This window comes from Otolemur garnettii, unplaced genomic scaffold (genome assembly GCF_000181295.1).
Source record: "Otolemur garnettii isolate 467f Iridium unplaced genomic scaffold, OtoGar3 scaffold00088, whole genome shotgun sequence".
In the NCBI taxonomy this organism is placed as follows: domain Eukaryota; kingdom Metazoa; phylum Chordata; class Mammalia; order Primates; family Galagidae; genus Otolemur; species Otolemur garnettii.
Window position 1 is genome coordinate 6,935,106 of NW_003852483.1, and position 9,111 is coordinate 6,944,216.

Genomic DNA, 9,111 nt, shown 5'->3' on the forward strand with positions numbered 1-9,111 from the left:
TCAAATGAAAGCTACAACTTAATTCTAGCCTAAGAATATGGGGAGGGGATGGGGAAGGGGAGGGGAGAAGGGCGGCTGGAAAGATCACCCATATGGTCTGTCTAACAAGGGTACAAGTGAACTTTTCTAGAACTAGAGTATAAATGTTTTGACACAATGACTAAGTAAATGACATGAAGTCTATGTTAACCAGCTTGATGAAAGTATTTCAAATTGTATATGAAAACACTACACTGTACCCCATGTTTTCATTAATGTATACAGCTATCATTTAATAAAAAAAAGAAAGAAAGAAAACAAATCTTAAGACGATTACACTAATTATTTTTCTAGAGGATGCATTTAACATTCCAACTCTCATTCACAAAAATACATTGTTACATTTGTGTTGAATTGCCCTACATTAGCACTCTTACATGAGGTATAACACATACTTCTAACTCAAAGCTGCTCATAGGTGCTACTTTAACTAAATGAGATTGCCTTTCCAGTTAGGGAAGCAACTACTAAGCTCATGTATGAATGGAAAGAACTGTACTCCCTACATGACAAGAGATCATTTTGAAGACATCTGATGAAAACCATACATCCTTTTTATTGTTAAATCATAAAGAGGTATCAAAATTAGAAGCAAAACATTACAAGGTAAAACTTAGCAAAACTACTAGAAGCATCAAAGGAAGTGAAAATGGGACTAGGCACAGATCAATATGAATTAATGAATATGGGAAGGACAAGGATGGGGAGAACAGTGAGCATGTGGTGAAAGTACTAGGGGGAGAGGATCTGGTGAAAATTTTGATCTACACAAGTGCCCAGGTAAAGAAATAATGGGTTAAGATTTATAAACCTCACTTTGTGCTTAAGAGTCATCCTTGCCTTTGGCTCTGTCTCTGTCATCCTCTCCTTTCATCACCCTTGATCAACTCTAGCTAGTCATCCACCCTATTTTCATTATCATCATCATACAGTAGGTTCCCCTCTTCAGCAGAGCCAGCTACACACTCCTCAGACTCCATCTTCACATTAGACTCATCTTTCTTCAGGGAGCTGCTGCTCTGCTCCTCTTATGACTTCTCATTCTTCAGCTCTACTGCTGCTTGTTTGCTCTGCTCCTTTTCAATTTTTTCTAGTAAATAATCTACTTTTTGTTTTATCTGGGTCAACAATTCCTTCTTAACGGCCTGAAGGTCATCTTCTTTCAATTTTCCAGACTTGGAAGAAGAACCTTGCTGTCCACTCTTAGAATTGAAGCCACTTTTCCCCCTTTGTGAGGTGTTCCCTGATACACACTGGTGTTTTGAGAGCACCACAGCCCAAGCAATAGGGAGAGGAGGAGGAACGCATGCTGAGTAACTATACATCCTGTCATAATAATCCCATTGAAAGTCATAGTCCAAGTCAAAAAGGAGCTGTAAATCTCCACTGCAGATCATTTCACACTTGTTTTTCCTCAATTTGGCTTTACAGTCAGAATAATATCTAAAACTTGACCAGCAATCATTCTGCCATCCTCTCCTACTGCAGCAGCCTAGGCATTTCTCTCATTAACATACCGAACAAAGGCAAAGCCCTTGTGAACAGAGCAACCCACAATTTTGCCATATTTTGAGAACATTGCCTCCACATCAGACTTCTTGACCACAAGAGTGTTGAGATTCCCAGTGAATACATGGGAGTTCATGGAGTGATGGTCTGTCCTATTGGTAACATTGCTAGCCATTTGTGTCTGATGGTAAGGTTCTTCACAAAATGAAAAAACAAGGAGGGAGAAGAGATTCAATTCTGAGTCTCCTACTCCTGGGTACCATGTGGAGAAGCCAACTACTGCTCAAGGTCAACAATGCAACTGCAACCTCTCTGTCTTCAACTCTTCACAAAAATCTCTCCTTTCTTTCTTTACTCCACTTCCCTCTATCTCCTTTATTTGATACAATGACATTTTTAATTTCCTTTATCTATTCTTATTTTAATATTTTTTCTCTTTTTTTGCTGAGAGCTGGGGTGACACTGCTATAGTCTGGCAATTAGGCCACAGCAGCAGTCTGGCTCAAGGGAGCTAAAAGACCTCTGTAATTTGGCCCTAGGAGAAAAGTATTGGCAAGATCATGCTGCAGAATTTTTTTTATCTTGTTTTCAATCTCACTTAATTTTTCCTTCCTGTTTTCATTTTTGCTGTATTTCTTCTCTTCCTATTTTGGCACAGGAAGAATCTGGCTCTGCTTAGGCTCATAAGGAGCTCCTGACTTTGAGGAACCCACCCAGTCCAGCCAAAAAAAAAAAAATTCTTGAGTTACAGGCATGGCCTTAGCACCATGCTGATCAATACTGTTTCTTCTATCACTCTCATCCTCTCTTCCTATCACCTGTTCTTCAATTTTTTTCTGTTATTCCCCCTTACCTTTTTTTTCTCTTTCTTCTTTTTCTTTTCTTTAACAACTTTCCTTCTTTTATTCCTTCTCTTTCTTTTCCTCTTGTTTCTCCCTGCTCACCCTTTACCTTTCTCCTCCTTTTGGACTTATACCAAAGGCCTCTTCATCACCTAAACTCTGAAACAAGGTAATTTGAAGCAAAGGCAGAAATGAGAAGAAAAAGGGAGCATAAGAAGGTAAACAAGAAGAAAGTACACATGAGGAGGAAACGACTGAAAAATTTAGCCACCATGAAAAAACAAAATAGAGGAGCTCCTCCAAGGAACCATGAGGCAGCTATTACAGACTAGTCCTCTTATGAAGAAATAATAGATTTGACAGAAAGGGAATTTAAAATATGGACAATTAAGACAATAAAGTGAATGGATGAGAAAATGGAAAGACAGAACCAAAGTAGAATATAGAAAGGATATGGTGGAGCTTAAAAAAATGAAGGAGACAATCAGAGAATATAAAGATGCAGTAGAAAATATCAAAATAGATTAGACTGTGAGAAGAAAAAACATCAGAGTTAGAGGATAAAGTTTTTGAGTTAACCCAGTTAGATACTGAGGCAAAAAAGAAGATCAAGAAAGCAGAGCAGGCACATAGAGAACTACGAAAGTCCATGAAGCATTCAAACATACGAATAATAAGAATTCTTGAATGGGAAGAAGATTGTCCCAAAGATACGGAAGCCCTACCAGAGACTATCATAAATGAAAACTTCCCAAGTTTTACTAAAGATCCTGACACCTTGCTTTCAGATGGTTATCAAACCCTGGGTCATCTCAACTCTAACAGAGCTTCTCCAAGACACATGGTAATGAACCTGTCCAAAGTCAAGATGAAGGAGAAAATATTGCAAACAGCCAGGAGTAAACAATATCTGACCTATAGGGGCAGAGCTATGAGGATGACAGGAGACTTTTCAACTGAAACTTTCCAAGCTAGAGGAAAGTTTCAATATCCTTAAACAAAACAATTTTTTCAGCCCAGAATTCTGTATCCCACTAAATTAAGCTGCAAAGTTGATGGAGAAATCAAAACTTTTGTGGATATAAAAGCACTGAGGAAATGTGCCACACCAAGACCAGCACTATAGGAAATACTTAAACCTATTTTCAAAACTGAACACCACAAGGGACTACTACCAAAGTAAATACCTAGAAGCTAAAGAACAAAACTTAGCTTCCACAATAATGTAAGGGATAAAACTGCACAACAGACTTTTTCACAAGATGAATAAAATTTTACCACTCTTATCAATACTCTCAACAAACGAGTAGTAGTTATGAAAGACAAATCAAAACTCAGAGTTAAGAGATGGAAAACAATATTTTAAGCAAACAGGAATCAGAAGAAAGGAGGGGTTACAGTCTTATTCTCAGATACAACTGGATTCCAAGCAACTAAAGTTAAGAAAGACAAAGATGGACTTTTCATACTGGTCAAAGGAACAATAAAACAAGAAGATATCTCAATTTTAAATATTTATGCACCTAACTTAAATGTTCCCAGATTTATTAAACAGACTTTGATGGGTCTGAGCAATATGATATCCCATAACCCCATAATATAGGGGACTTTAACACCCAGTTCTCTGAAAGAACTGGACAGATTCTCTAAACAGAAACTAAACAAAGATACAAAAAACTTAAATAAGACCCTAGAACAAATGAGATTAATAGACATATACAGAATGCACCATCCCAAAGCAAAAGAATATACTTTGCCTATGGCACATACTACAAAATAGATTACATCCTAGGATACAAAACAAACAAGCAAAATTAAAGGAATTATACCTTGTATCTTCTCATACCACAAGGCTATAAAGGTGGAACTCAACTTGTACAAAAATGTTCATCCCCACATGGAAAGAGGATCACCTGAACTCAGGAGTTTGAGGTTGCTTCATATTTTGCTAATTTTCCAAGTTTTTTTTTTTAAACAAGGATCAATGCATTAATGACAGGGTTTCTGAACCTCAGCCCTATTGACATTATGGAAAGGATAATTCTCTGTTGTTAAGGCTGTCCTGGGCCTTCTAAGATGCACAGCAGCATCCTTGGCCTCTACCCACTAAATGCCAGTAGGTCCTCCCATTTTTGACAACCAGTGTGTCTCCAGACTTGGCCAAATATCCTTTGTTGGGGGTGGTGAGGAGGAGGATTACCTCTGATTGATATTTTTTCCTTAAATTATTTTAGGTCAAGGAAAAATCTGGTTGCCTAGACTGGGGCACACAATGTAGTTTCAAGTCCCCCTATGTGGCTTCTCGCCTGCAGAATTATCCTGATACCCCACCCCCTTTAAATGGAAACTGAAGAAGACATCCCCTTTACACTGGCTACTTCAGTTATAGAGTTAGGAAAACTTTATTTTCTTCTGTGTTTGTGTAGGCATGGCTGGCAATGGCCACAGGCATTGTTGGGGTTCAGAAAACAATACCTCAGAAGCAGCTCTCTCGGACTTTCTCCTGTCCTTTGTGTCTCGCCGCTTATGCTCCTTCAAGGTTAGCCATAAAATCTAAAAATATTACCCATCTTTCTGTGTAAATCTAAAAATGTTATCCATCTTTTTGTGTAAAAACTAGCCATAAAGAAATTATTTGACCTACTTTGTTTGACTTTAGGACATAAGACCCCCCTATGAGAGGGTCCTGACCTATACCCAGAAAGAAGCGATGCTACACAAATCCCCAGTCAGTATATTCACACTAGATCATGTCCTTTTTGTCTGATCATATTTCTAAATGCCTGTCTATACTTTGTTGAACCAAAGCATAAAAATGGACAATTTTTCCTGTATTTTGGGGTCTTTATTTTGAAGGTTCTATGTCACATAAAATGATGATTAAATAAATGTGTATGCCTTTTTCTCTTATTAATCTATCTTTTGTCAGTGATTTTCAGAGAAACATTAGAGGGTGAAAGGGAAGTTTTCTCCTGACCCCTGCAGCCTCAACATGACTTTGGAGATGGAAATTATTTGAGGAATGTATTGGACTCCGGCTTACCTATTGCTAATTTCCTATCCCTATTGACTAAGATCCTCACTAGTAAGTTCCTGAGTATCTATGAGGCAAATCTTTGGTTTGGGTTATGACACACTATTCATTATTTGTCATGTACATAAACTGTCTTCAGTTCTTTTTCTTTCTTTTTTTTTTTTTCTTGAGATAGTGTGTCACCCTCAGTACAGTGCCATGGTATCATAGCTCACAGCAAGCACAAACTCTTGGGCTTAACCAATCCTCTTGCCTCAGCCTCCCAAGTAGCTAGGACTACAGGTACCTACCACAATGCCCAGCTACTTTTAGAGACAGAATCTTCCTTTAGCTCACGCTGAGCGGCTTAAACTCCTGAGCTCAAGCAATCTACCTTGACCAACCAGAGTGTTAGGTTTATAGGCATGAGTTCTTTTTCCTTTTATTGAGTCAGTCTCACTCCATGGCCCTGGGTAGGGTGCCTTGGTGTCATCATAGCTCACAGCAATATCAAGGTCTTTGGCTCAAGCAATCCTCTTGCCTCAGCCTCTCGTGTATCTGGGACTACACCTGCCCACCACAATGCTGGGATAGTTTTTCTATTTTTAGTAGAAACAGGGTCACTCTCTCCCTCAGGCTGATATTTAACTCCTGGGCTCAGAGAGTCCAGTCATCTCAGCATCCTGAAGTGCTAGCATTACAGATGTGAGCCTCCATGCCCAGCCTTCTTCTTAATATTGTTACTTATGTTGTCTTCTTCCCTGGTTTAGATGTGAACATTTTTACAAGCTCAATATTTTCAAACTCCAGAAATTAAAAAAAAAAAAAACTAAAGGGAAAATTTTACATCCTAAAACATAACAATTTTAATTTTTTTAATTGAAGAATTAAAACATTTTCATCAAAGTGAAAAGGATAAAGAAATTAAAACATGACTCAAGTAAAATAGCTGGAGGTTTTATAACACAGTGGTTAAGATTTGAGTCTCTGATGTCATATTGCCCTGAGGTAAAATCTGGTTTCATATCTTCTACTCACATGACCTCAATAAGCACAATCATTTGGGTTTGTGCCTTATTTAGGTTCATTGGCAGGATTTATCAGTATTAACTGTTTATTGTTATGAATTTTCACACAACTACCAAAAGTCTGCTTATGGGAAGTACTAAAAGAATAATATTATATTCTTAGAGGTTTAAATAATTTAAAGACTCACCAAATTAATTTATTCAGTTATAAACAAATAGTTATTAGCTGCCTCCTCTGGGCCTAATATAATTCTCAATAATGGGACACATTAAAAAGGTAAAGAATTTAAATGATAATAATAAAAACTAGTTTTAAAAACATGAGTAATATATTCATGGATAATTAAAGTTAAAGAAGTGCAAACCAGGCAAAGAGAATCAGGAGATGGTCTTAAAATCAGTATTAGGAATCAAAGCATCCTATGGGACAGAGTTGGCCACAACCAGCCTCACTAAGTAGATCAGGGGGCTTCTTGTTCACACGGCGGGGGGGCAGGGCGGGCGACACTCCCTTCCAGCCCATTGCTCCTCTCCTGGGGATTCTAGGACATAGCAAGCTCCAGGCACTAGGAACAAAAAGGAATAGACTCTCTAGTGGTCAAGAACTGCACCAACACTCCAATCAGCTGAGGGACAAGATCTGTGACATTCTAGTCAGGAAACCTCGAAAGACTATTTAGATTAGATTTTCACCTGTGGACAAAACTCAGGAGAGATGAGTCCTTCATCATTAGGCAGAAATTGTCTCCTTCATTTTTCAATATTATTCTTTCCTGTCTTGATTCCTTCCCTAGTTTGGACATAGGCGTTTTTAGAAACAGCATTTTCAAACTTCTGTGATTAAAAAATATCTGAAGGGAAAATTTTACATCCCAAAGCATAGCTATACAGAGAAACTAGAGAAATACAAACCAACTACACAAAATTTCTTCTAAAGTGGCCATAATTTTGGATTTATGTTTCATGCAATAATCTCTACTAACAGTTAAATTTTAAAAAATGATAAACTAATCCTTCAATTGAAGAAAATGTAAGATTAATTATCGTACATATAGCAATATACCTTAGCATATAGGAAGCAGAACTAACAGATTTACAACTACAGACAAATTCTCAGTCAAAGGGGTATGTCATACTGGAAGTGCAAGCCTCAAACAGATGAAATAAATAGTGGTGAAGAAGATTTCAATACGAAACTAAGAAGCTTGATATATGAAGTTCACTGCATTAAGTGATTAGAATATCTAGTCTCTATTTGCAGAAATATTCATAATCTTAAATTCATTGATTCAAAGACAAGAGAAAAAGAAACAAGTTAAGCATTCAAGTCAAGAAATACAAAAACATAATGTTCACATATATAAAGAAGGAAGAAATACTAAACCAACAATGAAGGAAATAAAATTTTAAATAGTACTGATATGAATTAAAGCTGTTTCAAAGGTAAGGAAAATATGGCTAGATACACTTCTATCAAAAGTTAACTAAGGAAGAAAAAAGGAGCAACATTGCATACAATTTTAGCAAAGATCCTCTAATCATTATGTTGTAGTTGTTGGGATTTTATATTTTTAATCTGTATTCTTAATATTTGTTCCTTTTATATTTTCTGTAAGATTCAAAAGAGAAATACGAAAACTTCCTCATCCAATAACATACAACATATACAATTGCTCTGCTTGATAATTTTTCCCCTTTAGGATACTCTCCTTTTTCCTCTACAAATGTGAATCTTACAAATGGTTTCCTTAAAAAACCAGCCAGACACTCATTGCATATATTTCACTTTCAAATCTTCTCTTCCTATTTTATCCCACAATAATCTTTTCATTTTCAGATGGCTCCAGTATTAAAAACGCCTTCTATATTGTCTGACTCCTCAATTATAGTAATTTCCTGCAGAGGTTTTGTTTTAGACTTTAGTTTTTTTCCTCATAAAGGGTTCTCAACAAGCACAGGGTATTAGGTCCTCACACAGCAAACACCCACTTCTAATAACCTATAGAATTTGGGTTCATTGAAAGGCTACATGTTTTTGTTCATGTATTAGAATAATTATCACATTTTGTGACTTGATTAATACTTTATGTGCTCAAAAGTTATGTATAGCAGAATCATTTCTAAACTTTAAACAGTTATTTTATTCTCAACAGTTAATGAGGAAAATTTTAAAATGTTTTGAGCTGGAGCAAGTGAACATTATTGAAGTGTTCTGATAGTATCTAAACTTATTTTAAAATTAAATTTGGTATTGTCTAAAATTACTATTTCAAAATCACTCCTAGGTTATAGGAGAAGAAATACTAACCTCTACAAGTTATGAGCAGCTCCAGATTCCCTCATTTCTTGGACTTTTCCTGCTGCTACTAGAGTTTACAGTGAGTCCTACTTTATCAAACACAATTGTAAGAGACTATAGATACAGAATAAAAACAGATGCACCTATTGGGTTTCAAGGCACCTGCCTGCATCCTAAAATGTTGGGGTTTCAGGCAGCTGCCTGGGAGCTTGGTTCTTGGAACACTCTTGGTTGAAAAATGACCAGACACCCTAAAGTAAGGCAAGCATGAAACAAAGTTTATTGAGAAAGAAAAAGGCAAGTTTACAGAGTAAGAGGTTTACAGAGGAAGGTTTACAGAGCAAGATACTTGTGCCATAGACAGTGAACAGCCCTGATTTT

The 9,111-nt window shown here is 36.8% G+C and overlaps 1 pseudogene; it reads right to left on the reverse strand.

The window, feature by feature from the left end:
* Positions 1–862: 862 nt before the first annotated feature.
* LOC100959770 lies at positions 863–1,723 on the reverse strand (annotated as a pseudogene).
* Between the last annotated feature and the right edge of the window lie 7,388 nt (positions 1,724–9,111).